At 44.5% G+C, this 18,127-nt stretch overlaps 2 long non-coding RNA genes across 10 annotated transcripts in view; both read right to left on the bottom strand.

Moving 5' to 3' along the window:
• Positions 1-2,977: 2,977 nt before the first annotated feature.
• Gm41766 lies at positions 2,978-7,561 on the bottom strand. The gene is made up of 4 exons (XR_877527.1): positions 7,473-7,561; positions 4,361-4,533; positions 3,578-3,702; positions 2,978-3,038 (listed from the first exon to the last, which is right to left on the bottom strand). It is a non-coding gene; the product is annotated as a predicted gene, 41766 (long non-coding RNA).
• A 4,333-nt stretch (positions 7,562-11,894) lies between these two features.
• The window catches only part of Gm30821, a 118,298-nt gene continuing 112,065 nt past the window's right edge, over positions 11,895-18,127 (bottom strand). For all 9 annotated transcript variants that reach the window (XR_001782510.1, XR_001782509.1, XR_001782508.1 and 6 more), the window contains one exon: positions 11,895-12,262. This is a non-coding gene — a long non-coding RNA (predicted gene, 30821). The remainder of the gene's footprint in view (positions 12,263-18,127) is intronic.

Below are 18,127 nucleotides of genomic sequence, written 5' to 3'. Positions count from 1 at the left end.
GAGAAGGAGAGGGGGGTGAGGAGATTTTCAGGCAAGCAAGAGTTTCTGTGGCTAGGAGGAGAGCCTGGGAATGTGTTGTTAGCCAGAGATTCTCATCAGATGGTTAAAGAACAAAGCTTGGAGAAACATTTCTCAAACCCATCACGGTCTTAAACTTCAAATGCGTTACGATCCTAGACTCTGGTTCCTGGCACTACGCCCCCATAAATGAATAAGCAGTTGCTCATCCACTTCAGAAAGTCTCTACTCCTGTCATTGCTTTGGGTAAAATAATACACTCACCACCATCACCAGAGCAAAATGCATAGGAGAAGCAGTATCTGAGGGGCACAAAGGCCATGGGAGTATCTTGATGGCCTTCTTCACACCGTCTGTCATGCACTGGCTTCAAAATGGTAGATGCTCTGACTTGTAACACACGCTGAACTCAGAAGTCTGATTTAAGTCTTCACTTAAGCCTAACTCCAACATATCCAAGCACATGTGTTGGTACTAATAGGTACTGCAGAGATGGATGGGACAGGAAGCCTTCCAGAAGTTTCTCAGTGCTCAAAACCTAAGGAAAGCTTTGAGGCCTGTCACCCAGAGGAGAAGGGGACACCTGCAGTGGCCACACATGGCAGCAGCACAGCACTGAAGTGGGCAAGCGACCTGCTCACAGCTATGCTATTATCCTTTGGGGATGGGCAGGTGATAGGAAAGGAGCTCAGAGACACACAGCAGGAATTACATAATGCCCGGATCCCTTGGGACAGCAGCTCCCCCCCCCACCTCCCAGGAGCTCCAGCTCACAGAATATGAGGTTTCCCACAATGCAGTTCATTTTTTTTTTTTTGCTTGAGATTTATCAACCACAAAAATGAGTTTAACCTTTTGAGCTTCAGTTTGGCACCTCTCTCGTTTCCACCCTCCAATGTTGTCTCCCACCCCATCTGGCTGTGGCAAAGACTCGTTTAGAGGACCAGACATCTCTAAAATTAGGCATCGGTTGAGATTTATGCTGATTCTCTTGATTCAGTCCAGACTTGTCAACTTCCCTGGAAGCAAGCGGAGTGTTCCATAAATTACTGCAGCCTTTAAACAACCAAACTATTTTTAAAGGGTGGTCTATATCAAATGCAATTAAATCTGAATTGTTGCCTCAATAACTCTGCCTTCTTTCTTTTCTTGTGCTCCTCTGTTCCCTAAGTGTACTTAGCTGGAGCTACATTAAGGACCCTGCTCATCATTTTTCTCAGCCTCCCGAGAGATGGCAAGAGCAGCGACATTTTTCATCTTCAGAGGTGTGCAAACGGAGCGTCAGCACACCTTCCTTAAGAGGCCCTGCCAGTTAAGAGTGCCACCCTGATTCTGATGGCAGGAAATACTCTTGTCCTAAACAGTGGAAGTGTCCTACGAATTTAGCAGAACTCCAAGAAAGTTCTAAGACCCAGGGCCTAGAATAGACTTTAGTGTCTCCAGTTTGAATCCAATTGGTACTCAGGCTTGTGCATTCTTTGATGACTCTCTGTACGACAGCTCCTAAACTCCAGGCTATCCTAAAGGAAGCCAGCTTCTGTAGCAGTCTCTTGGATGAGGCCCCACATAGAAGGAAGTGCCTGGGAACCTACCATGATCTCTTCTTGCTCAGTCATCACCACAAACATGTGGAGTTAATTGGGGTTGTGTCTCAGGATGTGTTTTCTGCAGAATCCGAGTCCTCCATTTTTGTTGTTTCAATTGATGACAGCTTTTTAAACTATATCCTTTCCTCTTCTAACGGTGCCCATCCTCTGGGCAAGTTGGTAGGAAAGTTCAGGGGCTCGCTCCTCTGTACCAGTAAAAGATGTGATATGGTAATCAGGTTTGCTAGGCTCTCATATGGAGCCCTTTTTGCTAATCATAAGAAACCTTCAGACTGGCCTCCTTAGCTCATTGATATAAATGAACCACTTCAGACCTACTGGAGGCAGGGTTGCTGTCCCCAAAGACCTTGGTAATGTGATCACATTCCTTACTCTTTCTTGCGTGCATGGGTGTTACATTCTAACAGCCATATCACATTCTAGACAGGGTTCCTCTTTTTTGAAAGTATATAGAACAGTGTGTTTTCTTTCCCACCCCAGACCATAATCCTTAGCCAAAAGACGTCAGTGAGTGTCACAGTTCTTGGGTTTTTTTCACAGCTGTTAGAGACCTACACACCTCCCTCTAAGGTGGGAGCCTGCATCACTGTTTACTGCACTTCACTGGCCAGAGAGCTAACCACAATCGCTTCTGTCACCAGCTGCCACATCTCACCCCTCAAATTCTCTCCACACTGGAAACTCTCTGTAGCACATTGTTCTCTCTTGCCACCTCCAGTCTTATCCTTTTAGCTTAGTATGAAATAATGGGATGCCCTCTCCCAAGATGTTTTATTGCCATCTATCAGAAAAAGGCAGTAATAACTATTTTGAATCTGGGGATGGAAACATGAGCAACATCTCTGGAATTTGTACAATCCGCCATGCTGCCCCAAAGCAGGAGTGTCCCTATTCCCAACAAGGCTATTCATAGTCCCTTACTAGCTTTCATTAGAGACATGAGCCCACATCAGACTAGACAGGGTTGCATGTCAGCTCACCTTAAACCATTGCTATCTTGAGTGGTGACATTGTAGAATGCATTGGACCAACCTTTAAGTATAGGACATTTGATATCCCAGTAACCAGGCACCAAATGTCAGGCGCAGTCTCTGGTCACTGTGGCAATCAAAACCATCCCTTTCCATCATTCCAAAAGTAAGTTGACAGCAAGATGACAGCAAACCTCCTCCTCAAGATTCACAGGTAAAGACCAAGAGATGATACGGTTTGTTTATTTGTTTGTTCTTATCTGCCTTCATCTCTAGAGATGGGTTTTTAGGAAAACAAATAACTGTCCCACAGACCTCCGTTCCACAGTACCTTGCACAAATGTTTAATGCTGAATTACCTGTCACATCTTCTGAAACAAAGCAGGCAGGATGAACCTAGAAATGAGCATCTGTACTTGGCTCAGAAGGTGATTGTTGTGGCCTGGGAATGAAATAACCCCCATAATCACATGTTTAAGGCTTCTTTCCCCAATGCAATGCTCAGAGGTGGGGCTTTAGAGCAGTGATTATCTCATGAGAGTTCTGACCTACGAATGGACTCCTTGGTATTACTTGTAATTGATTAGTTGATGGATTCCTAATTTTACGGTGGTGTTTTGAGGCAGTAGAGACTAGGAGGCAGAACACACAGAAGGAAGTGGTAAAGACTAGGGGTATACCTTGGGGGAAACCTCATTTTGTCCTTTAGGACTTCAGCTCCCTGCTTCCTTGCTGCCTTGAGGCAATCAGCTTTTCTCTTCCACATCCCATCATGATGTAGACAGGCTTTTCAACACCACCCTAGAAGCTGAGGTGCCTGCTGACTGAACTAAAATTTCTCAAACCCTGGGTCAAAGAAAACTTCTCCTCTATACATTGATCTCCTCGGGCACTTTGTCACTGCCATCAAAAGTCAACTGACACAGCAAATCAAGATCTTTCCCTCCTCAGCTTGCTGCAGAAGATCCCATGTAAGCTTACCTTAGCTGAAACTCAAGAGTTTTGTGTCCCCAACTGTCTTTCCATGAGAGAGCACCCACTCCACACTATGGGCGGGCTATGTACAATCAGTTGAAGACTTGAAGAACAAACAAGATGGAATTCCCCTGAGCAAGAGAGAATTTTTCGGCAGATGACCTCTGGGCTTCAGAGGGTACTCCAGCTTTTCCTGGAGGACCCTCAGCCTGAGGACCCTACATGACTTTCCATCCCTTCTCAGTCCCATACATCAAGTTTCAAAATTCAGTCTCAGTATTTCTCTTATAATGTGTGCATGTATTGCAAGTACATGCATGCAGGCCCACATGCATACATGATTTCTGGATTTACAAAATCGTTTTTACATCTGGAAACTATGCATAATTGAGTACCTACACAATGTCATCTCTTTCGCTTCATAACTAGCCTACATAATTATTATTTGCTCCATTAAGAAAGTTTGCTGGTTTCTTCAACACCAATTGTTTCTGTCTCTCCACCTAGTCACTTTGTCAATAATTGTCTACACAGCATCAGCTTGCCCAGGCAGATAAAAGACAAGTCCCTATGAGGACCAATGGGAAAGGTTTGTTTGCTCCTGTGGAAGACTAACTGAAAGTGACATATTGATCTACTGCAGCCATCTTGCAGGCCTGTGGTAGGATGACATCTTGATCAACTGCAGCCATCTTGCAGGCCTGTGGTAGGATGTCCCGAGCACGCAGCTACCTCATTTAGCATGACAAACCAAAGGATGACATCAGAGTCATAGAATTAGTATCTTACCTCAGTGCTTCTTGGTATGTAAAACAGCCAAGGTCCCTCAGTACTTATGAGAGTTTGATTGCAAGCTCTTGTTCCCTCCAGCTGAGCACATGTTAGATGCCATGGTGAATTCACTGTCTTTAGTGTCCCTGCTCATTTGATGCTCAGGTTTCTCCAGAAGACTCTTCTCTGAACTGAGGAAAAAAGTTTGCAGCACTCAGGCAAAGGTGTAGCTTTCTATGAATGGACTCAGAATATCTAAGTAGAGACATACACACACATACATACATACATACATGCATACACAGTAAAGACAACATTCACCTCCCACCTTTCTTCTATTTATATGTCATTAAATTTCCAAGGGAATAAATCACTGATATTTTCCCAAGAAAAAGAGTCCTATAAAAATACTAAAATAAAAATAAAATTACTAAAATATAATTACAAATAAGAGGCGCTCCACACCAGTGGTCTACTCTGGGTTTGGTTGTTATCATTTGTTTGTTTACTACTGGGACAAATGCTGAAATCTGACTAGTACTACTGGCTAAATAATATAGCAGAAGTGATTGTCTTCTTGCCTTAAACTACCTAGGCTGCCACTTTCACGTTGAAGGTCATGGGTTTAGAAGATGGTTAGTCCACACTGCACCTATCTGGTGGTCTTTGCTTCTACTGTGACCATTTCTCAGAAGGATGAGTAGAGGTTAAATGACTTTGCCCAAACAACAAAATACCACTCACTGAGGCCAATGTCACATACAGAACATCTATCGATATTACCCCGTGAAGCTCAAGCTGCCTCTGTGGCTTGTGAACCTAGCAGTTAACAATTGAGCCATCTCTCAGGCCCAAATCTGTCCTTGTATGGCCTTGTTGCTCAAATAATCACATTCAAAGGTGGGTCTATTGAGACTGTGCAGCCCTGTAGTTAGGTTATAGCTCTATCTACAGGATTTCAGTGTAAAAAAGACCCTCATGGGCCAGAGAGATGGCTCAGCAGTTAAGAGCACTGACTGCTCTTCCAGAGGTCCTGAGTTCAATTCCCAGCAGCCAGATGGTGGCTCACAACCATCTGTAATTGGGTCCAATGCCCTCTTCTGGTGTGTCTGAATATGCATCATGTATGCATAATAAAAAAGACCCTCAAACAGACCCACACTCCTGGAGGGTGGGTTGGTTTCCAGATACTACAATGCCAGAAGCTAACAAGTGAAAAAAAAAAAAAAAACTACAGTTATGACAGTCTTGGCTTTGTTTTATTTCAAATTATCTCAAATCTCTGTGATTTGGAGCTGTTTGAATTAAGCTCACTTTTTGGAAGTATATATTTAGATTTTAAGACTGTGAGATCCCAAATGGGGGTAGGCTTGGGAGTCTCCTGACACTCTGTTCCAGCCGATGCTTGTCCTTCCCAGTCATTCCAGCTCTGTTGCCGTGCACCAGGAGCTCATTGCTAGAAGTCTCTGCTGCTGAACATCGGAACAAAGTCCGTCTTCTTGCCCACAACCCACAGGTTGTAGTTCTGCCCACTGGTGCCTCCCTGAAAAACTACATTTCCTCTTTCACAAGCCAAATCTGTCGACATTTTAAGACCACCACAGTATAACCCAGAATTTTCTCTTCCCCATATTGAACCCCCAGTTCCCTCAGCTATAAAGTAAAGAGTCTAGTCCTCTTCTCAGAACACGGTGTGTGTGGAACACAAACAATATAGATGACTACGGATACCCTTATCTTCCTCCATCCTGTGAGCCTTCCTTGCTTCTACTAACTAGCACTTCCATGGTGTTACCCTGTTGTACAATTTGTGCTCCTAAGAACCTGTTCATTTCAGTCTATTCTTCTTAGACAATTCTAGCCCCCCAGTGACCACCAGAGCACTATCAGCCTGCCATTCCGTGGAGTCTGGTCTTTTCCTCAGCACCATGAACAGTAAGGCTGCTTTGATATGGGTTGTCTTGGTCTACAGTTACCACCCAGCCGCTGATTTGAGACGCTTGCTAAACATGACCACGTCTGTTTTAATATAAGCAAAATAAGCAAACTCTGCATGTGTGAACATCTTAGCAGTGTGTTTGAAAGCTCCATGTGGCAAAGGAAGGTGACCAGAAGTCTCTGAGGCTGGTTTGAATGAACATGCATATGGATAACAGTGCTCTTCTAATTCTCATGGAGTGCCTGGAGTGCTTGTGACCAGAGAGCCATAAGAATAGGCTTTTAGTTATGAGCCAATAAGTAACCAATCATCAATCAGTGTTGTGGACCTACCATGTGCTATATATAATACTAATGGGGTCAGACAATAGGCCAGTGTGGCTTGAGCTTTCCCTAGAAAGTGTCAATTAGCTGTGGAACAGAGGCATCCATTAGCCACACAAGACCTTTCCAACTTAGTATAGATGCAGGAAGCATACTCAGGGTAGGCCCACTGCAGTGGGGAAGAACACTGCGAGACAAGTGCCTACTATGTGCTCTCTGGAAGCATCCTTTCCTTTTTGTCTTTCACCAGCTTGACTCTGGTTTCTAGCCCTCATCCATTCAGAACTGAGAGAAGTGAGACCATGCAGGAAAACGGCACCTGCTGCTCCAGAGCAGGTCAGGCAAAGAATGGAAAGAGACTTCCCAGGTCAGGGTAAATGAAGACAGTGCTTAGAGAACACTGAGCAAAGACAGGAGAAGATGAGAAAGGGAAGTGGTCCCGAAGAACAATGGTACATGGACTCTGAGCAGTGGTTCCAGACTGTGAGTGGCAGAGGAGCTGGGCTTCCACCATTGCTGTCTGGCTGAAATGGGTCCTGCACCCCTCTGCAGGGTGAGCCGGAGCTCCCACTCCAGATATCATGGCTGCCTTTTCTCTTGGTGCATTGAGTTCCTAGAATAAGAAAAACAACCATAGCTTTCTCAAGAGTACAGCCCTCCATTTTGAATCTTAGGGAGCACTCATCCAGGAAAGTTCTAGAATAGGTTCAAATCAATGTGGACCCTGGAGCAAATGCTTCCTGCTTGGTCCTGGGTTGAGTATAGGCTTTCCATTTCCAGTCCAGTCTCTTCTCACCAAATCACACCATCTACCAAGCCAGTTCTCTGTTCTCACCCCCCCCCCCCCCCACCCGTTTCCTCAACTCACATGTTCTCTTCTCCATATACAGGAAGGTCTTGGGTAGCCTAAATACTGAAGACCACAGCACTTTTCTGCCTGTGCTTGATAGATGGACCTGATACAAACTCCCAGGGAAAGGAAGCCAGCATTGTGCATAAGTAGCTATAAATAATAATAATTTTAAAAACCCCAAACTAGTGAAAGTTTCTAGATCTCCTTTTTATTTAAATGTTCCTCATTTATATGCAACCAATTCACAAAAGCCCACACACCAATCTGTAATGCACCTGGTATTGTGAGAGATTGCCAGTTTGGTAGCGTCAGCCCCTTCCCCCTCCCCCCACCACATACATTCACACAATAAAAACTGCACAGGAGTTCATGTCCTTAGGGTCCAACTGTCCCCCTTGTTAAAAACTGAATCCCCCAAATAAGTCAGACCATAGGCTATACCAAACGAACAGGTTGCTCTTTATTCCCAGTCTTCTCAAAATATCCTTCCAGGTGGGTTTTAGAGAGCAGCTACAGCCAGACACTCTGTCTGTGGCCTTGTGCTGCACTTCGCCGTATCGACGCTGCACTTGTCCAGTTGTCCATCTGCTACGGTATCTGTCACTAGGTGCTGACACTGAGAGACTCATTGTCAGTTCCTTCCATCAGGCCTAGAGGCTCTCAACCTAAAACTCAAGGGTCTGGCAAGGTTAGTGTCTTGTAAGGCTTCTTTTTCTGTCTTGTAGACAATCTTCATGTCTGACCGTTTCCTAATGTCTTCCTATGAGAGCAGCAGACACCCGGAATTAGGGCCCACCTTGCTGCACTCATTTATAGTCAATTATCTACTGGGAAACTGCCTCCAACTGTAGTCATATTCTGCGATGCTGGGAGCGAGTCTTATCATGGACATTTTGAGGGGAAGACAACTCAGTTCATAACATCCAGGCCCATGTTCTACCTTACATGTATGTTCTCACATGACAAATACATTCACTTACCCTAGCACTCCCTAAATACCTTAACTTTTCATAACATTGACACTAAGTTTCTACCTAAACCAGCTTTTAGGACCAAAATTTGGAGAAAAGGATTAAACTGAATTGCTATTCTCATCCAAAATTGGCCTCGGGTACCAGAGAGACTGCCTACCAGCCATTTAGCTAGGGAGCCTCCTTCTTCAGAGGCCATGTAAAACCTTAAGGACAGATTCAGTAAGCATCCATAAAGAGCCCATGTGATGGCTCTTTTACAGAAGGAGCTGTTCTACCGTGTTCTGGAGAAGGAGCGGGGGAGCTGACTCAGCCCTCCCAGGGTAAAAATAGCCACGTGGACAGCTTAAGCAAAGCTTTGCAGTTCACCTGTTCTCCCATGATCAACTGCACAACAGCAGATCTGGCCTCCAAAGTAAGAAGCCACTGTGACATTAGGGCTCAGTGTGAAAATGGTCTAAGGAGCATTTCTGGCGAGGAGCAGGCTCTGATTGCAAACAGGAGGATGCTTTGTGTGTTTCTCCATGAGCAGCTGTTAGGGGACCAGTACTCAACAGGAAGCCTCGACGGCACTAGTCACATGTGAAAGACTGAACTGTACAAGGCTCCCAGCAACAAGAGGAGGGCAGATCCCAGGCCACGGGGAAAGGCTACATCTTCCCTTCACTCCGGCTGACTTCCCGAAGTTGAGCATTTGTGCCAGGCTAGATTAAGGTGTGTTTCGTAGTCAAGTTCATTATCAGTTCTGCAAAACTGGGGCTCTTTACTGTCAAGAACCACACTAATGTTGGATGTCCAAGATCTCTGAGCGCTAGGATTTGAACTCGGAATTGAACTCTGCAGCTTCGCTGCCCACAGACAGGTTGACTGTTGCAGAAGGGTGAATAGAGAGACACACAAGCAGCCTTTGTGTTCTCTGACAGTATCTGAACATCTCATGCTCTAAGTATTTATGGCTAGTTCTATTCAAGTTTGAAAGAGGCAAATTAGGGACCAAATAACAGGAGGCAAATAGGGTTGGGGGGCTTAAGGAAACACACAGACAGACAGACAGACAGACAGACACACACACACACACACACACACACACACACACACACACACACACGCCACTCGCTTTAAAAGCACTAGACATGGTTTAAAAATAGCAAGCAGCAAACCCACCCCAGTTTGTCCCTTTCTAAGCATTTGTTAGATGGAAATGCCATGCCGTCAAGCAGCCTTCACTAAAGGTAGGCACGGCAGGCAGCACACACCCACCAGCAACATCTCCTGTTCAGTTCTAGCCCCTCCCAAGTTTAGTTTTTTAAGTCAGGAAGCCTGTGGCCTACTGTGCCTTCAGGGCTCAGTAGACTGCCCCTGGGCAGAATGGGGGTCTTTTCCTGCCCTGAGCTAATCATCACAGGACCTGAACAGGCAGCTGTGGGGCCTCTGCTCCCCGTTTGTGAGCCGTGAGCCGGGGTAGCCAGGCACGGGGTCTAACTTTAGAAGTACGCTCCAAACTTTGATCTCCCAGCGCTGCTTGGCTTTAGGCAAAACTGAAACTTGAGAGCTGCGACATGTTTTTTAAATCTTAATCCCCCTGGCAGTTTTAGAATAAGGACAGGAATTATTTTCAAATGAGAATCTTTGACTGCATAACACAGGCTTCCAAAATTAAGCAGAAACACATGGCGGATCTTATTATTAAATTTCCCTTGGAAAACAATGGTTTAGATTAAGGGGTGGGGGTAGTTTGATAAAACTTTGAAATACGAAGCCTGAAATAATGGTGTGTGTGTGTATGTCTGTGTCTGTGAGTGTATAAAGATCATTTTGGAGTTTTACCCAGCTCTGCCATTATTAATCTGTTTCTGACAATGTTTAAGTAATTGAATGCTTGAGGTCTGAAATATAAACGATTTTTTTAAAGCTGGGAATCAGGTGTAAGGGTTTTTCTGAAGTCCAGAGAGAAACTCGGGTTGATTAAAATATCTCCCTGTAAAGCATTTTTTTTTTTTTTTTAGAAAATAGAGGAAATGGAAGATTTAACTGTATCATGACCTGCATCGGAATCTACACAGCCTTCGGCAGGAAACCTTCAGCAACATGACCGGGACCACAGTAAGGGCTACTGGCATCTTTTCTCATCAAAATGAGTCCACCGGCGATTCTCCTCTCCTCATAGAGTTGTTCCGAGAACGAGATTTGAAGGAAAGAACATTTCTGGAAACTGGTATTGCAGACCTCCCGGGCACCATTTAATTCTTTCTTCCCTTCAAGGAATGAATCAATTCCTACCTTCTCGATGAAGCCTTTCTGCTCAGCTCATTTACGTTTCCCCATGTCCTCGTCAGCCCGAATCCCATGTATTGCTCACTTGGAACTTATTTCCTGCTGGATATGGTTAGTGGTCTTAAGAGTACATCTCTTTTCTTTTCAGCTACCTTATGAGATCCTAAATGGCAAGAAGCAACACTCCCGCCCTCCCTCCCTCTTTTGCAACCCCCAATGGACCTAGCTTAGGGCTCTGCACCAGTGGCCTGGGTTACCATGCAAGGGACAATGGCAGGGCAAAGTGATGCTAAGATCTTAGGTTCTAGCATCACCCAGAGGAAGCCCTGGGGAATAGACATTAAAAGGAAATAGTGCACCCTGGTGGAGGTTAGACAGCCAGCTGGGCTCACGGGTGAGTGAGAAGCACCACTCCAAGCATTCAACTTAAGGGAGGAATGAAAGGAGTCAAGGGAGCAGTTGGTCCCTCTGTGGTTGTGTAAATGACTAATTCTCCCATTGTGGTAGATTGTCCTAACCCCCATTCACCTTAGCACCATGGCCCGTTTCTAAGCTTCTCTGATTAAAGGAATGACGTCTGTACAGGGTATTTTTGGTCTTAATAATATCCATCCCTCACACATGCATGCCCGCCAGCTTCTCTTGCCATCTTTGGAGCGTTTCTGAGAGAGTATTAATACCAGTTGTGGGAAAGCAAGAACATCACTCACAAACTTTGTTTGTGTGACTGAATTTCAGTTTGGGGTGGCTGCCTGTTAACTTATAAGAAACTTCCTTATATCTTAATCAAAAGCTCATCCATCCCATGTTTGGGGTACAGATTTCATCACCCAGATCACAAAGAAAAATCACAGGTGCAGAGGAGAAAGCTACTGAGGGGTGTGGGGGATAAAAAAGGTAACATTGTCACTGGAGTCCTTAGTAATCAAACTGTGTTCCAAGGCCCCACATCATCACTGTGGGGGTTGTTAGACTTGTAGGATCCCAGCCTACTCTCCTCACACACTAAATCTGAACCTCTACTTTTTAAGGTTCCCCAGAGATTTAAGACCATGTTGATGTTGTTCAGAGTATCCCATGCAAGCTTGTTCCTCACCAGAAGTAAAGCCTTCTCCTGGCAATCAATCACACCCCCCATCCCCCCTCCCACATCCCCCATTCCGTAGAGCATCACAGGATGGGTATTTACCCTTGCTTGTCCCCAACCTTTAAAGTTCAAGTTTCATCCAAATCAACAATTCAGCTGTACCCACTGAGCTCTCTGCTTCTCTCTATCGGGAAACTGTGCACGGAGATAAAGAAAAGAGAGGATTCGTGCCTCATGTTCTCTAGGACAATATACAGATAAAAGTTCGAGGGGCTTATGTGACCAAGAGGCAATGCAAGCTAGTAACGTGGTTCATGCTGGTTGACATCAGATGAGTTGACAGGACAGAATGCCCATAATAGAAGATCCGAGCAGACTTTAAACAGTTAGCAAGCAGCCTTCATAACAGGACAGCCATCTTTAGGAGAGTTTAAAGCCAAAGGGTGCAGCCAGGGAGCCAATGAAGATGGGAACTAGAAAGAAAAAATACACAAAATTAACCAGAGATGAAATGAACAGGGCCAGGACATGAAACCCTTGCTTGTGGTTCTACTCTGAGCCTGAATGTAGAGGCCGGCATTTGTGCAAACAGAATAGAGTCACCAGAGGGTGTGTAAGAGGTCACAGTCACACTCATAGTGATTCTCATCATCTAATTTCAACCTCATGATATCAGTGCCTATGAACCTACTGTGAGACATGTCTACTCCAGTGGGCGCCCTGGGAAGCTCTGGACATCAGATTATTTCTTGTTCTGGATGTATAACACTTCATTATTTCCCATAGATGGATGCTTCGTCTTTGTGGTTCTATAACATCCCCCAAAAGCTGAAGGCACAGTCCTCAAGCCCTTTCTTGTTGGGTAGCAGCCCCTTAGCTGAGCTTGGGATCCACAGAATTTAGCACGTTGTCTTTCATGGACGGCACAGTATCTTTCCACCACTGGCTTTTGTCTCTCCCTAGCCTTATTATGTCAGATCCACAGACTCATCGTGGGTTTGACTCCAGTTGTTTATTCATAGGAGCAAAGGAAAAATACCAATGGATGTGGAGAGGGAGCTTGGAGGGTTCCCAGGAGTCCCCATGCCTAGCATAGCCAAAGTTTACCACAGTAATACCCTGCTCCAGTCGATCAGTTTATTAATAAGCGAAATGCTTTATAGTAAACTTCAAGGGCGAATGTAAAAGGATGGCAGCCTGAGGGAATGGCAGCACTTCTACCCACTCGTGCCCCTTTGTTCATTTATTCAACACCTAAAACACTGTCTGGCATAGAGCAAGCAATAAATATTTGCAAGCAAATGACCAAATGAACATAGGATTTCGGAAGCCTGCTTAGAGCATGCGCAAATCCTCACGCGAAACTTTAAACGCGGCAGAAAATACCCTGACTGAGGATCCAAGAAGCAAACTCATGATCCACACACCCAGGTGTGGTGAGGACATGAGTGGGGGTCAGGAAGATGTCCCGGGAATGCTTGGAAAAGGCTGGGTGAGGACCCTCATGATAGCAGCTCAGCAGAGACGTGGGGCAAAGAGAGGTGCTATTGACAGACAAGGGCTTGTACACCGAGTCACAGAACTAGGCATTCCTGCTCAAGGAATACCTCCACTGACCCATGAAAGCATCTCCCCAGGGACAATGGCTAAGAATACCATTGAGTCACAACCCAACTCTCCAGGACTCTTGACTGAAGCTGAGGCTGAACTTTCTAGCCGGACAGAGTTCAAGTCCACTGTCTTTAGCTAGTGGTAGTTGGCACATAGGTAGATGAAGCATGGAGGACTATGGAGGTAAACTGTGCACAGAAGGGAGGAAGATAAATGGGAGAACAGTGGAAGGATCCTGAGATACTCAGGTGACTGACATTTTTAATGTGGGAAGGACCAGGCTGGTTCAAGAGGGGTGAGGATGGCCCTTTACATAGAAAACTGAACTCTGGAAGACGAAGTTCAAGACACTGAAAAGCAGCTTTCAGAGCAGAACTGAAGGACTCAAGCAGGTATCTGCTGAAATCTACTGCTTGCAAGACCAGCTCAAGTAGCCATCTAAGGTGTTTTACCCAGAGAGCATGGCTAAGTTTGAGGATGTCATCAGGTAGTGGGATAAAAGTTCAGGCAGCACTCCCTCATTTCTAAGGCTCCTCCTTCAACCTGGCCTTGAGCTAGAGGGAAGTCTGTTGTGGTTTATATTTGTGTCTGAAGGCATGCCAGGACACATTCTCTTTCATGCTTAGGGGTGAAAAAGGTTTCTATTCTTACATATTCTTTCATCCTAAATCCAAGGCACTTAATAAGAAGTAAGTGTTGGCAAAGGCTGGAGGAGGGAGAGGGAAAGGGAGAGAGAGACACAGAGAGAGAGACAGAGAGAGTAGGGGGTTGATATAGGTGTGTTTGTGTGAGTGTGATATGTATTTGTGTATATGGGTGGTGTTCATGAGTCTGTGTATGTGTTTGTGTATGTGTGGTGTATTTCTGTATCTGGGTGGTGTGCATGAGTCTCTCTCTCTCTCTCTCTCTCTCTCTCTCTCTCTCTGTGTGTGTGTGTGTGTGTGTGTGTGTGTGTGTGTGTGTGTGTGTGTGTATGGGTGGTGTGCATGAGCCTGTCTATGTGTCTGTCTGTGTCTATGTATGTGTAGTGTGGTATTGTGTGGTGTATCTATGAGAAAACCACAGCCGCTGTGTTGGGAAATGTATTGCTTCTTTCATGAGTGAATACTGGAAATAGAAGGAAGTATTCACAACAGGAAATATTTCATGGGTCACATTTTAACTTAACCCACTTCCACTTTGTCCCACATGCCAAATCGCCCTTCCCTGTTCATAAAAGTACTTCAACACCAAATTCAGATCTGCCTCAAACATGTGGAGTACATGATGATGGATTTAGGGGAAAATAAAAACTGATCCTTTTAGATGTACATCTTAAAAAACAAACAAACAAACAAACAAACAACCCCGAAGCCCAATAACCAGTTTTTCAAGGTGACTAGGTGAGGCCTGAGATATGTGTAGTGTGGTGGTTCTTCCAGCTGTGTGACTAGACACAGGATGTAGAAAGATGAACTAGACAAAAAAATTAGAAAAGACTGGTCCATCCAGTTATCTGTGCCTCATGTACCTTCAGGTACACAGCTAGATCCACAATAGTTGGGGTTGTCTATGAGGAAACTTGTCTGTAACAACTCATTCAAAAACAGGGCTAGCATGTGATCTGTGTATTCTGAGTCATATAGCTAATATTATAACCAAAATATCAACGGCGAGATCCATGGGAAGGGAGACAGATGAACAAAAAGGAGTATCTAAAGTGGAGAGAGCTCCAGAGTTGGCCAGCAGATGTAACAACTCAGACCAGCTCGCTGACTACAGATGGCTGGTCAGCCTTTGGCCTCAGTCCTGCCCTTTCTCCTTACCTGTCCTCTCTTCGAGTGACCCAGCTTAGCTCCACACTTTCATATCATACACCCTGACTTTAACTCTAAACCCTCTTCTGGACCAGCAAGCTCCCCGGATCTGCCTGCTTCTGTCTTTAGTACTGGGATTAGAGATATCTGCTGCCATGCCTGGCCTTCTTTTTAATTTTTAAATTTAATTTTATGTGTATGGATTTTTTTTTTTTTTTTTTTGCCTACACGCATTGCTATATACCAGGTGGCAAAGGAGGCCAGAAGAAGGCATCAGATCCCACGTTATGGATGGTTGTTGGCCATCACATGGGAGCTGTGACTTAAACCTCTAAAAGATTAGCCAGTTTTCCTAACCCTTGGGACCACTCTCCAGGCCCTACACCTGGCTTTTGGACATGGGTGTTGGAGACCCAAACTCCATGCTTGCTCACTTCCACTCTACCCACTGAGCCATCTCTACCATTCTTGTCTTCTTTCACTTTTCTTCATAACACTAGGGTATATTGGCCATTAATTGCTGTTTTTGGAAATCCCAAATATTTTAACGTTCTTTATTCTCATTTAAATTTTCAGACATTCTAAGGCAGATGGCAGCGTGACAGATTGAATAGCATTCTTCCAAAATTTGCCACCCAGAACTTCAGAATGTGTCCTTAATTGGAAACAGGTTCTTTGAAGGTATGACAGGGTCTCAAGATGAAGTTGTCTTAGATTTAGAGTGAACACTTAATGTGGTGACTGGAATCCTGAGACGAGAAAGGAGAAGAAGACAGACACAGAGATAAGGAGACAGAGAAGTTGACAATGGAGGCCAATATTGGACCTCAAGGGCCCAAGCCAAAGGCTACCAAGTATTATTGCCACTTGCCTGAAGCTGAAAACAGATGGGAAAAGAGTCTTCCCTAGGGGCTTCTGAAAAGACATGTCCCTGAGGGCAACCTGTGGCCATTTGTTACAACGAGTTTCCCAAAAGAGAAACTATTTCCCTAGCTGCTGTGTAACCAAGACACAAGCAGAAAAATCATACTTCCCAATGGGATGCTCCTATAGGAGACCTCTATTGAAGAGTACTTTGAAGAAGAGCACACACACACACACACACACACACGTGCACACACAGTTGCTTATCTCTTCTCAACCTAGAGCATCAGACATAGAGATTCAGGAGCTGTAACATTTCTGGGTGTCCAGACCTCCAACAAATGAAATCCGAAAGCATGATGTAATTGTTAGTGAAGACAAAGGAAGAGGAAAGTTGAAGCACTTCCCTGCCAAAAAGACACTGGACTTGTTTGCGTTGGACATCAAAGCCCCCACTACTTCATCAAAGTCTTCCACACACGAGGGCTTTCAGGGAGTAATTACATCTCCTGGAATCTTAAAATTTTGGAGAAATATTTTTTTAAAATCCTCGAACGGAGTGGGGGGGAGACATCCGCAAGTTATCTTGCCAGTTTCACGCATGCTTTGAACCCTTACGAAACCCAAAGCGCAAAGTTCTGACGATGTAAGATGTCGAAATGTCAAACAATTGCCAAAGTCTCCTCTCTTGACATTTTAAGGCTCCTGTCAGACCATGTTCTCACATAGGCAGTTAGGGGTAGTTAGAGAGGAAATTCAGAGATGTGGGCCACAGGGTATTTTTAATCAAAGAAAAGGCTAAGTAAGCAAGGGACCATTTTAACAGATGCCTCGCATCTCCATTCTGCAGTCTGGACTGAGTGGGTTCTTAATTCATTCTTCAGGGAAGAAATTCATACCAGAAAAATGTCCTGTGGTATATTTCTGTACTGTTGGCTAGAGCCAAGAAAATTTTCTCTCATTTCGAATAAACACATAATCTGATACACTATAAAATATATTGAAAAAGTTGCCCAATAAACACTAGTGGGACATCTGAAGGGACCTGATCACAACCAGGAATTTGCTGATATCCCTAGACTTAAGACAATGACAACCTTTTAGCTGGCACAGTCTACATCTATAGGCTGTCGAGAGTTGGGAAGTGCAGCACTAACCTAGAAACAAAGGTCCTAGCATGGCTACTGATCTACTCAAAATAAGCAGGACCATGCTACTAAACTGGTACCCTCTCAAGGCTATGATAAGGACCTGCCAGATTTCATGAGAACATAGGTCACATAGAACCTTGTCCCCGACAACCAGAAATGTAATGATGTACGTTGTATATACATCCCCTTTCTAAATGGGAAATAAAACAACATATAGTCTCATTGCTTCCTTATTCAGATAAGAAAGATTTCAGCTCAGTAAGGTTAAGCTCTGGTAGGCAAAGTCCTGATAGGGTTACATAAAGCTCAGTGTCTCTCGGCAGGGGTGTGAGTCTCTTCCTGTCCCAAGACACACAGTGTGTCAAGTTTATTTCTCCCCCTGAACTTCAGTTTGTTTCCACATCTCAAAAATGGAAAGATGCTAATAGCACTCACCTTATGTCATTGCTCAAGTTATAAGATACCAAATGCAGTATGACTGGCATTCAGGAGATGTTTGGTCACATTTAGTTGCTGCTGTACTTGCCCAGAATCATATAAATCCTGTATGAGCCAGAACTAAAAAACCCAGGTGTCCAGAGTCTCATGCCACTCCATTAGAAAGAAGAACATATTTTCCTCTCATATCCCTGCATCTATGTCATCTTGTAGAACACTGACCGGCACATTCGTAAGTTGAGTAAAATATAAATAACTTCAATAAATCTGTTGTTTTCCCCATGAAGCTCAGAACCCACCCCATAGTGCCATGCTGAGTCCATAAAACTGTAGGCAGCTTCCTTTGGGACCAACATTCTCTGGCTAATTAAAATGAATGTTGTATCGATGAAAGATTATTTTAAAATGGTCTGATAGTGTTTAGACATTGTCATAACATCAGCCGGTGGATCACTAATTTGCAAATTTTACTAAAGAT

This window comes from Mus musculus, chromosome 18, assembly GCF_000001635.26.
Source record: "Mus musculus strain C57BL/6J chromosome 18, GRCm38.p6 C57BL/6J".
In the NCBI taxonomy this organism is placed as follows: domain Eukaryota; kingdom Metazoa; phylum Chordata; class Mammalia; order Rodentia; family Muridae; genus Mus; species Mus musculus.
This window is presented reverse-complemented; position numbering and strand designations above follow the sequence as displayed.